Source organism: Rutidosis leptorrhynchoides, chromosome 1 (genome assembly GCF_046630445.1).
Source record: "Rutidosis leptorrhynchoides isolate AG116_Rl617_1_P2 chromosome 1, CSIRO_AGI_Rlap_v1, whole genome shotgun sequence".
In the NCBI taxonomy this organism is placed as follows: Eukaryota; Viridiplantae; Streptophyta; class Magnoliopsida; order Asterales; family Asteraceae; genus Rutidosis; species Rutidosis leptorrhynchoides.
In genome coordinates, this window is record NC_092333.1 from 50,005,787 (window position 1) to 50,028,904 (window position 23,118).

Genomic DNA, 23,118 nt, shown 5'->3' on the forward strand with positions numbered 1-23,118 from the left:
AGTACTTATTGTATTAGGTACTTGGCTTTGAAGCTTACGGAAGGATAAAACCGTCACCGAATCCTTAAGGTGAGTGGAATAATTATGCGTATATGTATATGGCGTATTTATTTGTGAATGTTATGGTATGAACCACGAGCCGGTAGTACCATAGCATGTATGTGACGAGTGTCATGATGTGAACCACGAGCCGGTAGCATCAAGTATGAACCACGAGCCGGTAGCACTATAAAACAAAGTGTGAACCACGAGCCGGTAGCACTATAAAATAAAGTGTGAACCACGAGACGGTAGCACTATAAAATAAAGTGTGAACCACGAGCTGGTAGCACTATAAAATGAGGCGTGAACCCCGAGCCGGTAGCGCCAAAGTGTGAACCACGAGCTGGTAGCACTATAAAAGAGTGAGACTCAAATGCGTATGGTGTGAACCACGAACCGGTAGCACCATAGCGTTATGGTTAACCATATTATGTTGTTGGATATTGTTTAGCATGCTATATATATATATATATATATATATATATATATATATATATATATATATTGTGTTGAGTATATACTAATGTGGTGTTGTGATAGTGTACGAGTCGTTAGCATTATGAGTATGACGGCATGCTATTTGAGTTATATTTTCGTATGAGGTATTTGGTGGGTGCGATTGCAAATAGATGGGTTATATATGTGTATGTATAATTGTTGCACTCACTAAGCTTTGCTTACCCTCTCGTTGTTTACCTTTTTATAGGCTCCGACGTGGACAAGGGTAAGGGCGTTCGTTTGGATTAGAGATCCCGCTTTGTTTGATAGGGGACACTTATGATGTGATAGCTTTTGGAGTTTGACCGAGATTTGGGTAGTTTAACCCCCAAACACCATGCTCATAGTGTCATTTGGAATTTAAACTAATGTGGTCGAAACTCATGTTTTGTACGAAACTCGTAATTCGGGTCGATGTGGGCCCCGTTTTTTAAAACTTATTTTATTATTGAATCGCGTGAGTTTTTCATATTATAACATGTTGTGAAAAAGGTTTCGTCTAAATATGTCGGGAAGTGGGAGATCTTTATTTGAAAAATGATAAAACCGGACAGAAGCTGATGAGGCTTCTGCGCGCCGCGCACCCTAAGGTACTGCGCGATGCGCACCTGTGCTGTATGAAAAAAAAAATTGGTTACTGTTCGGTTGGATATTGGGTTGGGTTGTTACATTTGCAAATTTAGATAGAGATATCTATTTTTCCAATAGAGGGGAGCAAAAAGGACTATTGGGAGTTGATTGCTCAGGCTATGTATGTTTTGTAGATGCCGTAAAAGTACTTGCAAGATTCACTTTAAGATTGTCTGGTACCTTTTTTACAAAAGAGCTTTCAATAATAATCTTTAAAGGCACTGTATCCAATTTTTTCTTCAAAACAGACTCTTTGTATTTCTCATACACATCAAGATTCAAATTAGAGTAGACAATTGTGTTATTACCCTCTGGACACATATTATTACCCGTTTGGGATTTAATTAATTCAAAATTTGAAAATCCCTTATTGTAGTCTACAACGTCGGCCTGACCAAGCGTTGCCGGATCTGATTCCGGTGATTTGAACCCATTTTTGCCTTCATCTTCAATAATCGGATCCCCATTAACATTCTCATTATTGCTACTTCATTGATGAGAACCCATAGTTGTTGTATTAATAACTTTTACGAAATCGTCATGGTCAACCGAATCGACGTGTACATTCGGATTGAAATCGTTACCTACTTCTCGAATCCATACCTTTATCGTTTGTTTATATTTTAGTTTTGTGACAACTTCTGTATCGATATTTTTGGCATGAAACACTTTCATAGAAATGAACAGGGAGCCTGTTGCTTGAGTAAGATCATACGACATTTTTGACATATAAAGCACCTCACCAAATTCTTGAACAACCATCTTTGCGTTTTCCATACAACCATAATCGAAAGGAACTCCAATAACTTTCAAGCATGTTGCTCTCGAATATCTTCCACATATATCTTTCATTGGGATAATTGCTAAAAATTCGTTTTTACTACAATTATTTAGGGGCCATTGACAAATGCTACGGAAGGTATTATTATTAGCACACCGGATCATTACACTGTATTTACCCTATAAACAACACTTGTCGGTAGTGGCTTTCCGCTTAATCAACCACTCCGATAGCTTGTCCATGGACATTTCGACCTTATCAAAGATCAAAACCGTTCGATTCCAACCCTCACATATTTCATCATTCGTATGAAGAGTAACCTTCTTATAACCATCATATCTTTGTGCAAACGACGTGTACTCTTTTCTTCAAGTGTTGCCAAAGTGCTTCGAAGCATGTCTCCCTGCATTCCTCATATTCGAAAAATGTTTTTCAAACTCAGCAAACCCCATACTTACACATTTGCCTTGTAACACCTTGCCATTCATAATACCAATGGCTTTTGAGGCTTGTTCGAAAGTAGCGAATTTTACAAACGCATAGTTGCGCCTGTTTCTCTACGATATTCTGAATCCATCCGAACCTCCGAAGAGCATTGTTGATCACCATTACAGTCGTCGATCTAGCAAAATTCCCAAAAAACACGGTGGAAATACGTTTCGCTTGATGACGTGGAGCTTCGTTATTGGATCTCTGACCTCCATCGGCTGACTGATCCTTCGTGTTATAACCAGCCACAGATTCAGCGTACGTATGCGGTAAGGGAGAGGTGGTGGCGAGATTGCATTTTGAGTTATTGGTGGTAAATTGGTGGTGATAATGAAAACAGAAATGAGGGTTGAAATTGGGAGGGAAATATAAGTTGAAAACTTTTGTGTTGTTTTGTAGAAATAGAAAACTTTGATTTGTATAAATTGATTTTTTTTGCGTTGATTTGTAAAATTAAAAATTTCATAAAAGTTTTAGATAAAAAGATATTACGATTAATAACCATTACTATTCATTTTATAGAGCATAAGTGTAGATCCAACATTCACGTTGTTACTCTATAATTTCTAAGTGTCCACTTTTGTGTTTTTCGATGTCAAAGTGTTCACCTACAATTCCTAGTAAGTGCTTACAGCAAATTTTTTATACATTCAAATGTCCACCTTATCAGAAATAGTTTAGACCATTTGTAGTGGTCACTCGTGTTGTAGGTTCGTGTTGATTACTTTTTGCACTTTATTACTGACTAGGACGTGTTGGTTTATTGAGTGGAGTAGTGGTGGTGTAGTTTTTAGTGTGGGTTAGTAGTTGTGACGACCCGGAAATTTTCGACCAAATTTAAACTTAATTTTATATGGTTTCGACACGATAAGCAAAGTCTATTAAACTGAATCTCAAAATTTTGAACTGATTCATATATTCAATTGACCTTCGGCCATTCCCGACGATTCACGAACAACTATTTGTAAATAGATATGTGTGTATGTGTATAAATAATAATTGGAGGTATAATTTGAAATATTAAATGTTGGTGTTATGAAATATGATATTATAATATTTATTATTTAAAAACATATCTATATATAAATAAAAGTATATTAAAAATTAAAAATAAATATTAAATAATTATAATATTCGTTTGATGTTTCAATCGATATTAAACAAGTTTAATTCGAACTTATATGATTTTAAAATAAACGGTGATCCGAAAATGAGTTCTATAAATTTTAGGGTTACTAAAAATGTATTTAGAATCTAATTATTAAATTTTAACACTTTTTATATTTTACTCGGGATCAAGCGCGGACAGTTGAGTTAATTTCTAATTAATAATTTTAAACAGTTAATGACCAATTTTATATCATAATGACTGAAATAATTAAAGTCATTTAACATAAAATTTTCGAATTTTTCTGATAACTTTTATCCACCTATAAATATCAACAGAGAGCACGAAACCTAGTGCGTGAAAATAGTGTCGGTAGAGAATCCATTCATATTACTCCCGTGAATGAATTATTAAAGTCACTATTTGTTTTTTGACTTAATGAATCACTTAATTGTATTATATATGTACATATAGATACATGTGCATAATGAATCACCAACATATCATTTCTATTTCTATCTTCTTTAGCCACACTACAACCTTCATCACCTTCACTGGCCGACACCCATCACCACTCTCAATCACCGGAGAACCACCTTAACTGCCACTTCTGTCTCTATCATCTTCTTAACTATAAACTACCATTAAACCTCACCTGCTTCTCCCTTCTGGTTACAACTTGAACATCACACAAACATCACCAACTTCTGCAAATAGCTATTGCTACACTGCTGCTTTATTCCTGTTCACGCGGCAATTCATTGTTGCTTGTGACAACCCGAAAATTTCTGACCAAATTTAAACTTCAATCTTTATATTATTCCGACACGATAAGCAAAGTTTGTTAAGTTGAATCTCAAGGATTTTAAAACTGTGTTCATACATTCATTTAACCTCGACTAAATTTCGACGATTCACGAACCATTATATAAATAAATATGATTATATATATGTATATATATTATAACTTGAAAATGTTAAAAAAGTATTAGGTATAATACTTTACATGATCGTATTTGATGAAGGAATTAGAAGATAATATTAAATGATTGATTTATCAAGTTACATTGTGATATGATTACGGGTCTTTGTTGAGAGGTCCACTTTGACTTAGAAAACCTTTTCTTTTTAACGATATTCGGAATAATTGGTAAAGTGATCTACATATGAGAACAATGTGTCAAATAACGAAAATTAGACAAAAGTTAGTGGAAGACTAAATTTCATAATAATCAACTGATTTAGTTACAAGTGTACGAAAATGTTTTTCGATATAATGGAACTTGATTATCAAAATGTCCTTGTTTAAATAACGCGAATTAGAATATTAGTTGTTGAATATATAAATAACTTGCAACGTGTATTTAAAACGTGTTTATAATTATTGAATATATATAATTTCAAATTAGCAAAGTAGATAGTTGTAACACTTGTTTATTTGATTCGAGTAATTTTTAGATATGTTATTTAAAACGTTTGAGGAGTTAAAATAAACATTGGTGCATAAATGAATTATATTAAATTAAGTTTTAAAGCGTAAACGTTAGGTGATATAATAATATCTATTGTTTAAACGATTTTAATTTATATTAAACTTTGAAATATAATTAGTTTTTGAAAAACTAAATATTATATTAGTAAATAAATATTTCTAAAATATATAAGTTTATATTTCTAAAGGAAAATATATTTATATTTTACGAAGTAATGAAATATAATATTAACTTGGTCATAAAACGTTTTGGATTTAAAATAATATTATTAAACATACTTTGATAAATACGAGATTTTGATTTATAGAAGCAAATGACCACAACACTCAAATGTAAAGATTATATTTTGGGTAATATAGTCTATCAATGATTGGGTCGAATTATTAATAAAGGTACACGTCGTGTAACGTATAGTGCAAGTTTTCTAAGCGTACGAAAATGCGTTCGAGAAACCGAAATCGGAACATAAGTTGAGTGACAACGTTCGAGTCATCGGAACGAAAATTACAATTTAACTATACTCGTAAATATAATATTATATATATATATAATTATATAAATTAATTAATTATATATTAAATATTAATATTAAATAAGTGTCGGCAACTGTGATTGATCAATGATGAGCTGGAGAAGAACCTCATGCGATCGCATGAGATTCACTCCCATAAGCCATGCGATCGCATGAGGAGGAAAATCAGGAAAGTTGTATAAAGCTCGATTCATTCTGTGTCGAATTCATTCACCCCTCAAACTCTCTATCTCTCTGTTATCTATAATACTCCGTAGTTAATTTAATTATTATTATTATTATTATTAAAGATTATTATTAATAATATTATTAGTATTATTATTATTAGTATTATACATAAAATACTACGACGAGGTTCTGCTCGTGTGTTTTCAAAATGGGTTTTTCGAGAGGGATAGAGCTAAGGAAATTATGGGTTATAGCTATGGAGGTTATGGGTATGGATCGGGGGTATGCTCGTAAGGTCAAACCAGTGTTTATCATCTCCGTGTTGTCTACGTACTCTCCTGCAATATTGAATCACAATATTGATGCGTGAGCACTCATAACTTAACTTTTATATATTATTAGTGTATCTCTGACTAGTGCTCGAGTATATATGTTTATGCATGCTTGTATGTTTAATTTCGTCATTAGATAACTTATGATAAATTATGAATTTGATACATATGCGATTGAGAAAAGGTATATGATATGCATGTCGTTGGAAAGTTGGCGAAAAACAATAAACTTTTCATATAGATATCGCATGGTTTTGATGAACGGATTAAAAGATATCGTCAATTGAATTATCTATAATTTTAAAGTATTATTGTTAAAATGATTATCGTTATTGTTATCGTTATCATTATCGTTATCGTTATCATTATCGTTATTATCGTTATTATTATTATTATTTAATAATCAATATTATTATTATTATTATTATTATTATTATGATTATTATTATTATTATTAACTTTATTAAAATAATTAATATTTTTATCAAAACTATTAATAATGCTAAAAACGAACATATATTTCATAGCATTATTCCTCAAGAAAGACAAGCTTTTAGTTGCAATTGTTCTATTTACAAGTAATATTCGTTTAAAAATAATAAAAGGTGAAGACAAAAGACAGATTCGATGAATTGAAGACGCAAACGACCAAAAAGCTCAAAAGTACAAAATACAATCAAAGTGGTTCCAATTATTGATAAGAAACGTCTCGAAATTACAAGAGTACAAGATTCAAAACGCAAAGTACAAGATATTAAATTGTACGCAAGGACGTTCGAAAATCCGGAACCGGGACATGAGTAAACTCTCAACGCTCGACGCAACGGACTAAAAATTACAAGTCAACTATGCACATAAATATAATATAATATTTAAATAATTACTAAAATTATTTATATATTATATTTATTTATATAATCGTCGGCAAACAAAGAGCCAAAGTTGAGTGAGCTGTAAAATGGAACTTCGCGACTTGCGGAGTTCGAAGACCAAATGGGCCGCGACTCGCGGAGCCCCAAAAAATGAAAATGCCTATAAAAGCAAACGCAATTTGATCGTAAAAATCATAATATCAGTAATCTATCTCTCTCTCTCAATATATACGTAATATATATATATATATATATATATATATATATATATATATATATATATATATATATATATATATATATATATATATATATATATATATATATAATTTATATTTTAATTTTAATTTTAATTTTAAATCCTAATAATAAGGGTATGTTAGCGAATGTTGTAAGGGTGTAAGTCGAAATTCTGTCCGTGTAACGCTACGCTATTTTTAATCATTGTAAGTTATGTTCAACCTTTTTACATTAATGTCTCGTAGCTAAGTTATTATTATGCTTATTTAATCCGAAGTAATCATGATGTTGGGCTAATTACTAAAATTGGGTAATTGGGCTTTGTACCATAATTGGGGTTTGGACAAAAGAACGACACTTGTGGAAATTAGACTATGGGCTATTAATGGGCTTTATATTTGTTTAACTAAATGATAGTTTGTTAATTTTAATATAAAGATTTACAATTGGGCGTCCCTATAAATAACCATATACACTCGATCGGACACGATGGGCGGGGTATTTATATGTACGAATAATCGTTCATTTAACCGGACACGGGAATGGATTAATAGCCGCTAGAATAATTAAAACAAGGGTGAAATTATGTACAAGGACACTTGGTATAATTGATAACAAAATATTAAAACCTTGGGTTACACTCAGTCGACATCCTGGTGTAATTATTAAACAAAGTATTAAAATCTTGTTACAGTTTAAGTCCCCAATTAGTTGGAATATTTGACTTCGGGTATAAGGATAATTTGACGAGGACACTCGCACTTTATATTTATGACTGATGGACTGTTATGGACAAAAACCAGACGGACATATTAAATAATCCAGGACAAAGGACAATTAACCCATGGGCATAAAACTAAAATCAACACGTCAAACATCATGATTACGGAAGTTTAAATAAGCATAATTCTTTTATTTCATATTTAATTTCCTTTATTTTATATTTAATTGCACTTCTAATTATCGCATTTTTATTTATTGTTATTGTATTTAATTGCACTTTTAATTATCGTACTTTTTAATTATCGCAAGTTTATTTTATCGCACTTTTATTATTCGCAATTTCATTATCGTTATTTACTTTACGCTTTAAATTAAGTCTTTTATTTATTTAATATTTTACATTTGGTTTTAACTGCGACTAAAGTTTTAAAATCGACAAACCGGTCATTAAACGGTAAAAACCCCCTTTATAATAATAATATTACTTATATATATATTTGTATTTTTATAAATTAAACTAATATAGCGTTAAGCTTTGATTAAAAGATTTTCCCTGTGGAACGAACCGGACTTACTAAAAACTACACTACTGTACGATTAGGTACACTGCCTATAAGTGTTGTAGCAAGGTTTAAGTATATCCATTCAATAAATAAATAAATATCTTGTGTAAAATTGTATCGTATTTAATAGTATTTCCTGCTAAAATATAAGCTATTTTATATACACCTCGCATAACATCAAGTATTTTTGGCGCCGCTGCCGGGGACAATCTAGCTTAAAAGCCGGAAGCGCAACGCTAATAACTATATAAAAAAAAGGATTTTTTTTAGTTTGCTTTTAAAAAAAATACGTTTTGTAAAAATACGTTTTAAATATTCGAAAACATAGAAAAGAAAAACAAAAATATAATTTTTTAAATATTTAAGTTTTATAAAGTTTCTTTATTTTTATTTTATAAAAATATAAGTTTTATTTAAATATTTTGTGTTTATTTAGAACATAAAATTAAAAACCGAAAAAAAAATATATAAATCTAGTTTTAAGATTTTTATTATAAAGTATTTCTATTTTTATTTTAGTTTTTAAAACATAAGTTTTTTATTTAGTTTTTATAAATATTTTATTTAAATATTTAAACAGAAAATATATAAAAAAAAGAAAGTAAAACGTCGAATTTAAATCAGCCTGTCAACTGAAATTCCAAACCCCGCGACTTGCGGCGTTTGTAGCCACGAGGCACCGCGACTCGCGGAGCCGTCTGACACGGGCCACACAGAAGCCCTAATTCGCATTAATTACGGATAATTATTAATTATAATTAATTTTAAACCCTAATTAGGTTTAGATTTTAATATTTTTTAGTTTTACTTTTTATTTAATTTGTATTTTAGTTTATTTAGATTATTTAAATTACAAAATTAATAGTTTTATAAAATAAAAAATATAAAAATAATATTTTTATAAAAATTGTACTTTTTACAACTTTTAGTATATTTTTATATTTTGTCCCTTTTTAATTGTTTTAACGTAATATTTGTGTTTTTCGTTCATATTTAGTTTTAAACATAGTTTTTGCCATAGTTATTTTTACTTCTAGATTTTTAGGCCTTGCCGTAAAATCCCTTAAGTGCTTTTTCTTTAGACTAAGATTTAGGTGCTTTAGAATTTTGCGACGCCTTTTTAAGTTTTAGTTTCTTTTTAAGTTATTGCCATTTGGGATATAGTTTTACTTGTAAGCTTTAATATTTTTAGAAGCAACTTTTAATTTTTAGTTTTTAGTGCCTTTTTAAGTTTCAACGCGCTACTTTCTTATTTTTATTTTTCGACGCCTTTTACCTACGTATCAATTATCACTCCAATTAGTAATCTCAATTTGCGATTATAATTTTAATTTAGTGATAGTAATAAGGTTGGGTTAGTCAAGTATTTTTAAGTTTTATAAGTCACTCTTTTTCTTTCTTATTTTTCGACGCCTTTTATTTTTCGACCTTTTTCGACGCGCTCTTTTTCTTTCTTATTTCTCGTCATTCTAGTTTTTAGGACTTAGAATTTTTTCTACTTCTTATCTATACTTCTTAAAATTACGAAAATTTATTTTAAGTGGTTAAATTGATAGACATCAAAATTTTCTGGTTCGTAGTAATAGTTGGATTTGTATGTGGACCGGGTTATTGGAGCCAAACAGTCCTCAATTATATTGAGACCAAACGAATCTTGCCCCTCTGCTGCATCTTTTGGCTATTCGAAATGTGGGCAAAATCAGAAAAGTCTATTAATTGGATAACTTATATAATTTTTCTTTCCTTTTTAAAAACTAATAGGATATTCAGTGAATGCACCGAGCAAGACGTTCACCACCTTTTGTACGTTCACCACCTGTAACTAGATCAAGACATCTAGCAAATATTACCGCCGTTGAGTTTCCTTTAGAATCGTCATCCAGTCGACCAAGTACTCCATTTCAAATTTCCGATAATCCATTTTTTGAACCCGACCTCACAATTGAGAATCCAGAGAATATTCAGGGACGATTCATAGATCCTGAACCATTAAATTTTCCTCCGGAACCACCAATCATTCAAACAGAGATTGTTGAGGAACGAACCATTAAATCAGAATCTTCTAGTGATTCCGATTCAACAAATTCAATTATGGAGAATCTGGAACCTTTAAGTATCGAAGACCGAATGAGAGCTAAACGCACTGGCCAAGGTCACGCAATTACTCATCCAGACATTAATGCGCCAGATTATGAAATCAAAGGACAAATTCTACACATGGTGACTAATCAATGCCAATTTAGTGGTGCGCTGAAGGAAGATCCAAATGAACATCTACGTACCTTTAATAGGATCTGCACACTATTTAAAATAAAAGAAGTGGAAGATGAACAGATATATCTCATGTTATTTCCCTGGACTTTAAAGGGAGAAGCCAAAGATTGGTTGGAATCGTTACCTGAAGGAGCGATCGATACATGGGATGTTTTAGTTGACAAATTTCTTAAACAATTCTTTCCTGCATCTAAAGCCGTAAGACTTCAAGCAGAAATTGTTACGTTTACACAGAAACCGAATGAAACTCTATATGAGGCATGGACTAGATATGGAAAGTTATTAAGAGGATGTCCGCAACATGGTTTAGACACCTGTCAAATAGTACAAATATTCTACCAAGGATGCGACATCACTACAAGGAAAGACATAGATATAGCAGCTGGTGGTTCTATTATGAAAAAAACCGAAACTGATGCTTACAAAATTATTGATAACACTGCTTCCCACTCACATGAGTGGCACCAAGAAAAAGACATCGTTAGATCATCTAAAGCAGCTAGAGCCGATTCTAGCCATGACTTAGATTCCATTTCCGCAAAGATAGATGCTGTGGAGAGACGAATGGAAAAGATGACTAAAGATATTCACTCAATAGGAATTAGTTGTGAGCAGTGTGGAGGACCACATTTGACAAAAGATTGTCTCAGTATTGAATTAACAATGGAATAAAGAGAGAATATTTTATACATAAACCAAAGGCCTGGAAATAATTATTAGAATAATTATCAACCGCCAAGACCGATCTACAATCAAAACCAGAATTATAATCAAAATATTCCATACAACAACCAACAAGGTCCTAGCAATTAACAAGTATCTAACAATACTTACAACCAGCAAAGACCTAATTTTCAAAACAAATCACCACAAACCGATGATAAAAAGCCGAATTTAGAAGATATGATGACGAAGCTAGTTGAAACTCAAACACAGTTTTTCACATCTCAAAAATAAACTAATGAACAAAATGCTCAAGCATTTAGAAATCAACAAGCTTCTATTCAAAACTTGGAACAAGAAGTAAGTAACCTAGCAAGGTTAATAGGTGAAAGAAAACCGGGAAGTTTACCTAGTGATACAAATGCTAACCCCCGGAATGAAACAGCTAAAGCCATTACCACAAGAAGTGGTACAACACTTAAACCACCTGAAATACCTGTAACTTCTGATGAAGCTATTCCTACTCCACAAGAACCACAACCTGATCAAGATAAGGAAAAAGAACCGGTAGTTGAAAAGGTTAATAAAGATAACACAGCTAAGGATAAACCTTATGTTAAACCATACCAACCACCACTTCCTTACCCAAGTAAAATAAAGAAAGAGAAACTTGAAGCCGAGCAATCCAAATTCTTGGATATGTTTAAACAGATAAATGTAAATCTTCCTTTCATTGATGTGATTTCAGGAATGCCTAGATATGCTAAATTTCTAAAAGATCTAATCTCGAATAGAAAGAAAATGGAAGAACTCTCGGCTATTACTATGAACGCTAATTGTTCAGCAGTGCTGTTGAATATACCAGAAAAATTATCTGATCCAGGAAGTTTCACAATTCCATGTTTTATGGGTAGTCTTAGTTCAATAGAAGCATTGGCAGACTTAGGTGCTAGTATAAATTTAATGCCGTATTCACTATACGCTAAACTAGACCTTGGAGAATTGAAACCAACGAGAATAAGCATACAGCTAGCCGATCGATCAATAAAATATCCTAGAGGGATAATGGAGAACATGCTAGTTAAAGTTGGTACTTTAGTATTTCCAGTAAATTTTGTGGTTCTGGACATGGAAGAAGATTCTCAAGTTCCTCTCATATTAGGAAGACCATTCTTAAACACGGCTAAAGCAATGATAGACGTGTTTGGTAAGAAACTGACCCTAAGTATAGAGGATGAGAGTGTTACCTTTTCAGTTGATAGAGCAATGCAACAACCGCAATCTGCAGATGATACATGTTATTATATTCAAACTATAGATTCACATGCAGAATTATTAGAAGAATTTCCAGAATTACAAGGAACAGGAGAATGTTCTTTAGAAGAAGGTAATGAACCAATTGATGAAGCTGAAATGTTAGCTACACTAATAGCTAATGGATATAAACCAACAACAGAAGAAATTCAAATGCTAAAAGAAGAAGACAGATATCGATATAAATCATCGATGGAAGAACCACCGACATTAGAGTTAAAGCCACTTCCAAACCATTTGGAATACGCTTATTTACATGGTAAATCTAAATTACCTGTAATAATATCGTCTTCTCTTACTGAAAATGAGAAATCACAACTCATTTCTGTGTTGAAAGCTCATAAACCAGCCATTGCATGGAAGATTCATGATATTAAAGGAATAAGTCCTTCGTATTGCACACATAAAATCCTTATGGAAGAAGGTCATAAAACGTATGTGCAACGCCAACGAAGACTAAATCCTAATATGCAAGATGTAGTTAAAAAAGAAATTATTAAACTGCTAGATGCAGGTTTAATTTATCCAATTTCTGATAGTCCATGGGTAAACCCAGTTCAATGCGTGCCTAAGAAGGGTGGCATGACTGTCATTACAAATGAGAAAAATGAGCTTATTCCTACTAGGACTGTAACAGGATGGCGTGTATGTATTGATTATAGAAAATTAAATGACGCCACCAGAAAAGATCACTTTCCCTTACCTTTCATTGATCAAATGTTGGAAAGGCTAGCCGGAAATAGTTACTATTGTTTTCTTGATGGATTTTCCGGATACTTTCAAATTCCAATAGCACCCGAAGATCAAGAGAAAACCACATTCACGTGCCCTTATGGTACTTTTGCTTACAAACGCATGCCATTTGGACTTTGCAACGCCCCTGCAACCTTTCAAAGGTGTATGATGGCGATTTTTCACGACATGATAGAAGAATGCATGGAAGTTTTCATGGATGACTTTTCTGTCTTTAGTGATACATTTGAATCATGTATAGCTAATCTTGAACGAATGCTGATTAGATGCGAACAATCAAATCTAGTACTTAATTGGGAGAAATGCCATTTCATGGTTAAAAAAGGCATCGTTCTTGGACATAAAATTTCAAAAGAAGGAATTGAAGTGGATAGAGCTAAAGTAGATGTAATTGCTAAACTTCCACATCCCACCAATGTTAGAGGAGTTTGGAGTTTTCTAGGGCATACCGGTTTTTACCGACGTTTCATAAAAGATTTTTCTAAAATTGCCACTCCTATGAATAAACTCCTAGAAAAGGATGCTCCATTCATCTTTTCAGATGAATGTATCAAATCTTTTAATATTCTTAAAGAGAAACTTACTAATGCGCCGATCATGATAACACCAAATTGGAATCTATAGTTTGAACTAATGTGCGATGCAAGTGATTTTGCAATGGCAGCCGTTTTAGGACAAAGGATTGAAAAATGATTTCAACCTATATATTATGCTAGTAAGACGTTACAAGGAGCACAAACAAATTACACAACTACTGAAAAATAACTCCTTGCTATTGTCTTTGCTTTTGACAAATTTCGTTCATATCTCGTTCTAGCAAAAACGGTGGTCTATACCGACCATTCTGCTCTTAGATACCTATTTTCAAAACAAGATGCCAAACCAAGATTAATCCGTTGGATCTTACTCTTAAAAAAGTTCGATATTGAAATCCGAGATAAAAGAGGAGCAGAAAATCTCGCCGCTGATCATCTTTCTCGTCTTGAAAATCTCGAATTAGAAGTTCTAAATGAATCGGCCATACAAGACAACTTTCCTGATGAATATCTATTGAAGATAGATTATAATGAAATTCCATAGTTTGCAGACTATGCAAACTACTTAGTATGTGGATTCCTTGAAAAAGGATTATCGTACCAAAAACGAAAGAAATTCTTCAGTGATATAAAACACTATTTCTGGGAAGATCCACATTTGTTTAAAAGTTGTCCAGATGGAATAATACGCCGATGTGTATTCGGAGATGAAGCCAATCAAATCTTAAATCATTGTCACACAGGACCAACAGGAGGGCATTATGGGCCTCAACTAACAGGAAGAAAAGTTTATGATGCTGGATTCTATTGGCCTACAATTTACAAAGACGCACACCTTCTTTGCAAATCCTATGATGCTTGTCAAAGGGCCGGAAAAATAAGTCAACGTGATGAAATGCCACAAAATGTCATCCAAGTATGTGAAGTATTTGATATTTGGGGTATTGACTTTATGGGTCCATTTCCAAAATCTCATAATAATCTCTATATTCTCGTAGCCATTGATTATGTATCTAAATGGGCGGAAGCACAAGATCTCCCAACTAACGATGCACGAGTTGTAGTCAACTTTTTAAAACGTCTTTTTGCAAGGTTTGGAACACCGAAAGATTTAATAAGTGATCGGGGAACTCATTTCTGTAATAATCAACTTGAGAAAGTTCTTAAAAGATATGGAGTAACTCATAAAATCTCCACTGCTTATCATCCACAAACAAGTGGACAAGTTGAAAATATCAACCGAGCTTTAAAACGTATTCTAGAGAAAACCGTAGGATCAAATCCGAAGGAATGGTCCATTAAATTGGAGGATGCACTCTGGGCTTTTAGAACAGCCTACAAAACTCCAATTGGAACCACACATTTTAGACTTGTTTATGGAAAAGCATGTCATCTTTCAGTAGAAATTGAACACAAAGCATTTTGGGCTTTGAAGACATGTAATCTTGATTTACATGAAGCTGGACGTCTACGATTAAGTCAACTAAACGAATTAGAAGAATTAAGACATGAAGCATACGAAAATTCGTTAATCTATAAGGAAAGAACGAAGAAATGGCATGATAAAAGAATCAGAAGTTTAAAAGAATTTAAAGAAGGAGACAGAGTTCTTCTTTTCAATTCACGATTCAAGCTATTTCCTGGAAAATTGAAATCAAGATGGTCTGGACCATTCATAGTAAAAAGAGTTTTCCCATACGGAACTATAGAATTAATAAATTCAAATGGGATTGAATTTAAGGTTAATGGTCACAAAGTTAAACATTACATAGATAGTCCGATGGAAGTTGACAACGAAGTTAATCACAATTTCGATAACATAGCTAACTAAGTGTGGGGAGAATCAAGTCTTTAAAGGATAATATGTATTTCTGTTAGAGTTAGATTTTCTGTTTTCGTGTAGTTCTCGAAAATGGAACCCGAATGGTCTTTCCCTAGCAGACCCTAAAGAACTAGTCTTCTCCCCCCATTCTAAATTTTTATTTTTTTTAGGAAATGAAGACTGTCTGTGAACTAAACAATGGTCTAATGCTACACGCTTTGATCACTAAACGTAATAATGACACACTTCCGAGTGAAATAGTATCAGTAATCAGAGAAAGATTGGACGGAGTAAGAAAAGAATCCAGATGCGAAGATAATAAGTTACAATTTGGTAAAGGAAAATCAAAATCCGCAGCGAAAAGAAGAGCACGACACCTAGAAAGATGTCACAAATGCGGAAAATGGTCACATGGAGGTAAATGTTCAAATAATCAAACCTATTCAAACACCGAATTTGTTACTTTATGCAGAGACGGACCGTTCATATGTTTAGAAGAAAAAACACTGAATGCTCGAGGTTACGCCTTTGTAGCTATGGAAAACCAGTTAAACCGACTATCTTATGAGTGGGATAGATCATATAACTAAGAATACTATCTCACAGGTAAGTCTGTACAGTTTTTATTTTTTTATTTTTATTTTTAACCTTTTGATAATAAACGCTAATTTGTTCGCTATAAAGTATTAAATTGGTATTGAATAAAATTAGGTTTGGCGACCGAAATTATTGATATCATACAAAAATTTATTACATAACGGCAAAATTTAACATTTATTCTTAAGGTATAAATATCTTTCATCAATCAACCCAAAATATTTCAAAAATTCGTCATGAGTTAAATTAGGTCATGGAACCGAAATTACTTTACCGAAAAGTGGGGCGTATATTTTTGATAATATTTGATTGATTAAAGTGGGATAAAAGCCAAAAAGATTTTTAATTTTATTTTTACCATTTTTTAAAATTAATATATAAATCTTAAATTAATATTGTGAACTCTGTAAAATCAATATATTTCAGTTTGTCAATATTTGAAAAATTAATATTTTTAATATAAGTTTGTATGTATAAAAACAAAAATATAATATAAGTTTGATGTGAATTTTTAATATTATGCATTTTTAATTAAGTTTGGTGTAAATTTTTAATTTTATGCATTTTTAAATTTAAGTTGTGTGAATTTAAAAAAAAAAATTTACTTTATCTCATTAAGTTAAAAAGATGATTTTTAAAATTCGTCGTAAGTTGAAGACTAGGTCGTTGAAACCGAAATTGCTTTACCCGAGGGAGGGACGAGAACTTTTATTGTCATTATTTTTAATCTTATTGAATTAAAGTATGCCAAAAACATTAAAAAAACTCAAAAATCTTAGCTTTTAAAACCGCGCTACAAAAAGACAAATTTTAAAATTTTGTCAAAGGACGGACTATGACATCGATCCGAAACGACCTCGTCCTAAAACAAAGGAAAACAAAATTTTAAATTTATTTTATATTTGTTTTATAAGTTAAGAATTAAGTTAAAAAAACAAAAAACAAAAAATGGGCCGCGACTCGCGGTATTTGGAAAGGCCAAAAGCCGCGACTCGCGGAGGATCCAAAACCCAGAAAGAAAAAAAAACGAACAGAACAGATCAGTCCCCATCCCCACACCACATTTTACTGCGAAAAACACCCCAAAAACACACACGAAAATCAAATTTTTCACCAAAAAACATCAAATCTTTTACTAAAATCATGTTGAGAAGGATGCTATCAAGGAATTACTCAAGAAAAACGGTAAATTTCTACACCTAAACACCATTTAATCCGAAAATTGGTGTTCTTGAGCAATTTTTTCCTAAATTCGATTTTGATGCCTTTTTAGTGTAATTATGCTTAAATTGCTTATGTATTATGCTTGTATAACCTAGATTGATGCTATTTAACATGATTAGAAGCCTTAAACTTCAAATTTTGAGTAATCTAGGGTTTGTGTTCTTGAGCAAATTTGGGAATTTTTGATATAAACAGGTTATGGCCGATTTTTGTCATGAATTGTTGCTAAATTAAGTAGTGTAACATGTTTAGGTAGTTAAATGATCCAAACTTTGATCCTAAGCATGATTTTGAGAATTAAAGTGGACTTTTTCAAGTCTAAAATTCATGAACTTGATTTTTGAGAGATAATGCCATTTGAAACTTGTTTAATTGCTAGTAATGATTATTTTGACATGTTATTTGAATTGAATGCTTATGAACTTGGTGAACATTTTCGTATATGCTTATTTGAAAAAGTGTAGATTTGATAAAAATATGAAAATGAGCATAAGTTTGATAAATTGGACATGTCATTGTAATTATTTTGATTGATGATTTTGCTGACACTAATGCATATTTGGATGCACAAAAATTGTGTTTGATGTGTTTTGCAGACTGAAAGGGGTGAATCTTCATCCTAAGCTCGCAATGCTCCTGCTAAGAATGCGGAACAACAGGAGGTGGATAACTACTACAAACAAGATATACCTCATCCAGTTATGACATTTTCAGATATGCACTTGGAAGATTTGCACCCGAACTTGAGATTTGACAGACGTTGGATAGATTATCCAAAATACCAAAGGGGCTTTCATACTCTTCATTCTAAAGCTGTTGAAGTACCTAGGGTAATAGAATGGGAACCATTAGAAGCTGTAGAATTGGCCGGGCCAATTAGAGAATTACTTACACAGAGGTATGGTAATTCTACTTTTAACGATTGGGTACGATTATTCAGCATGCGTAGACCTGTATATAAAGTATGGTGTGAAGAATTATTGTGTAGTATAGAAATAAATGATCGGGTAGTTAGTTTAACCGATCGATCTTTTATTAGATTTTTGTTAGGAGGTTCGATGCGCCACATGTCTTTACTATACATGGCTCAGACTTTACATATATATACGCCTGAGGAGTTAGCATCTGCCGATTGTAGAGGGTTGATACTAAATGGTAGAAAGATAGACGAAAATTTTGATACGAATGGTGTATGGAGTCAAATGACTAGCCATCACCGATTTAAAGGGGGAAATTACTCTTATTTGGATATAGATAGAGCAGAGTTAAGAGTAATTCATAAGTTTTTAGCCAATTCGATTACACAACAAGGTAAGAACAAGAAAAAGGTAAATGAACAAGATTTATTTTACCACATGTGTATTCGAGACCCACAAAGCGCTGTAAGTATACCTTATTGTGTGGGTTATTATTTATCAGCTATGGTTAGGGGATAAGACCGCATAGCATAATAGGAGGTGGTATATTTATTACTTTGATTGCTGAATATCTCGGTGTGGATATAAGTCGGGGGGGGGGGATTATTAGTCGAAGAACCAGAACCCCGTGATACAATAGGTTTAAATGTATACCATGGTACGAAGGTTTTGAAGAGGCGAAATAACGCCGCAGTACAATACCATGGTAGACATCCACAGGTTGAGAGAAACCAACAGCCAGGTAATGTAGGAGGAGGAAATGAAATGACAGAAATGCAAAGGTTTATAGCTTCACAAGAGTACGAAAATGCTAGACATCGAGCATTTGAAGATTGGCAAGTTCATCAAAACCAAATCATAGCTTATTGCCAACAAATAGGTAGAAACTATATTCCTACTCCATCGCCCGTATTTCCTCCCTGGTCTATAGAGATCCAACCACCGTATCCTACGTATAACCCAGCCGAAGCATTTTATAACACATATGGTTATGCATGGAACCCCTACTGGTATCAGTATCATCCCTATTCTACTTAGTTTTATTTATTTTATAATTTGTAATGTTGATACATTTAATACTTATGTTGGAATTGTATTAGTTTTTATAATTTACAAATTTTTATTTTTAGATTTTAATAATGTTTGAATGTGGGGTAATATACCAAACTTCAAAAATATGTATATATGTTTGCAGTTTATCTTATGTACACAATAGGGTAAAACAACGCATTTTCAAAGACTGGCATTAAGTTCAGCAAAAGCAACTAATTTTGACGACAAGATGCAAAATAAATGTGATATAACAACAAGACGGAATGAACAAATGATATGCACCATTTATCATTCAGCAAACAAACGCCAATATGTTTGGAAACTTTGGTAAAATTTAATCATTTTCACACAAATCACCCTCAATAATTTAAATTGTTACTCATTTCTTGCAAATGAGGCATTACAAGATCTTAAGTGTGGGAAGGGGTTAAATTCTTTCGGATTTTAAAATCTTTACTTTATACACTTGGTTACCATTAGAAATACTAGTAAAGTAGTAGTTGTATTAGAATCTAGTGCTCTCTGATAATAAAGAACAGCCCTAGTCTTATATACTGACTACCCAATTCTAGTAAAAAATTTCAAAATTTTCAATTAAATGAACTCAAAATCATGTTTATACATATTTATGAACTGGGTTTTAACACCGAAATTATTGTAACCTCGGAAAAAACATAAATTGAGAAACAAACCAAAATGTTAAAATTCATTTAAAATGGAATAGAGGACAATAAAAAGGAAAATAAAAGCCAAGTGTGAGAAAATTCTCCAAGTTATTCAAAACATATATCACATATTTTTTGTACAAATAACTAAAAATACTTTTGCTTTGGACCAAACTAAACTGTTTTACCCGATGAAAAAAAAGAAGAGATGGATCTACAGGATGAATCAATTCCATCATTAAAAGGAAGTAAAGTCTTCCGAAAAAGAAACGCGCTTCTTGATTTAGGTCAGGAAGTTGTCGTCCAGACCAGCTATAGGTTGACGAAAAATCTAGAAAAGTCATCACTAAAATCAGCAGGAAATCCATGGACCTCAGCATAAAACAGGGTCGCCAAGTGGTCAGATTTATCCTAACCATGAGAAGGATTTATCTCGTAAAATGTGGGGGCACCGTGCAAATTAGCTTGATAAGACTAATAAATCAGATCCCCAGAAAGGATAATCTCCTTTAAAGATCAAAAATAAGCTTTTAAGACTGATATTACTCAATCCTAGAGATTGACCTTAAAGATTGAGAATTACAAACTCATGGAATTCAATGATATCTAAACTTGAGCTTGAACGAGAAAATATTTTGATCAAATTATAAACCGATTTTTTTTCTGAAAACCCATTTTCAATGCGTTCATTACCATTGAACGTAAAATCCTAGGAATTCATCTGGAATTCATTAGGTCATCTGAACCAAATCGGGTGTCAACCGTAAGAACGGTGGTTGCATAGCATGGTCAAAGACAGGACCTTGTGCCAGACCGAAAAATTATAAGGGTGAGCTTTACTATTGCTCCTACCAAGGATAGTAATTGCATTCGACATGTTATAGACCATAATTAAAAGCATGTCAGGGGACATTGCCTTAACAGTTGCTTGTTCAACGCTTTCCTTTACAACCGGATGGTAGTTTACCAAAAGGTAATATACGGAGCAAGTATACTGGACGTGTTGCTTTCCTAATACAAGGTTAGCAAGTGGGTGACACAAAACCACAAGTTTTAAGCTAAAATTTTCAAATCTGAAACCCACCAAGCCCACAAAAATATTTTGCAAACACCGGTGAAAGGTTATTCCGGAAAACTTATCTAGGGTAAAAGCTAGATTAAAATTTTCAAAAGATCAAATGTTTTCATAAAGATCCAATTTCCTTAATGGATCTAAATTTTATAGTCATGTGGGACTGTAAACCATATCGTTACTACCATTGTTTATACCGCCGTAAAGAAATCACTGATGTAAAAAGTGTGAAGAATAAAGAAGTGATTCTAGTATTTCAAGACTATATTGCTTGAGGACAAGCAACGCTCAAGTGTGGGAATATTTGATAATGCTAAAAACGAACATATATTTCATAGCATTATTCCTCAAGAAACACAAGCTTTTAGTTGCAATTGTTCTATTTACAAGTAATATTCGTTTAAAAATAATAAAAGGTGAAGACAAAAGACAGATTCGACGAATTGAAGATGCAAACGACCAAAAAGCTCAAAAGTACAAAATACAATCAAAGTGGTTCCAATTATTGATAAGAAACGTCTCGAAATTACAAGAGTACAAGATTCAAAACGCAAAGTACAAGATATTAAATTGTACGCAAGGACGTTTGAAAATCCGGAACTGGGACATGAGTAAACTCTCAACGCTCGATGCAACGGACTAAAAATTACAAGTCAACTATGCACATAAATATAATATAATATTTAAATAATTACTAAAATTATTTATATATTATATTTATTTATATAATCGTCGGCAAACAAAGAGCCAAAGTTGAGTGAGCTGTAAAATGGAACTCCGCGACTTGAAGAGTTCGAAGACCAAATGGGCCGCGACTCGCGGAGCCCCAAAAAATGAAAATGCCTATAAAAGCAAACGCAGTTTGATCGTAAAAATCATAATATCAGTAATCTATCTCTCTCTCAATATATACGTAAATATATATATATATATATATATATATATATATATATATATATATATATATATATATATATATAATTTATATTTTAATTTTAATTTTAATTTTAAATCCTAATAATAAGGGTATGTTAGCGAATGTTGTAAGGGTGTAAGTCGAAATTCTGTCCGTGTAACGCTACGCTATTTTTAATCATTGTAAGTTATGTTCAACCTTTTTACATTAATGTCTCGTAGCTAAGTTATTATTATGCTTATTTAATCCGAAGTAATCATGATGTTGGGCTAATTACTAAAATTGGGTAATTGGGCTTTGTACCATAATTGGGGTTTGGACAAAAGAACGACACTTGTGGAAATTAGACTATGGGCTATTAATGGGCTTTATATTTGTTTAACTAAATGATAGTTTGTTAATTTTAATATAAAGATTTACAATTGGGCGTCCCTATAAATAACCATATACACTCGATCGGACACGATGGGCGGGGTATTTATATGTACGAATAATCGTTCATTTAACCGGACACGGGAATGGATTAATAGCCACTAGAATTATTAAAACAGGGGTGAAATTATGTACAAGGACACTTGGCATAATTGTTAACAAAGTATTAAAACCTTGGGTTACACTCAGTCGACATCCTGGTGTAATTATTAAACAAAGTATTAAAATCTTGTTACAGTTTAAGTCCCCAATTAGTTGGAATATTTGACTTCGGGTATAAGGATAATTTGACGAGGACACTCGCACTTTATATTTATGACTGATGGACTGTTATGGACAAAAATCAGACGGACATATTAAATAATCCAGGACAAAGGACAATTAACCCATGGGCATAAAACTAAAATCA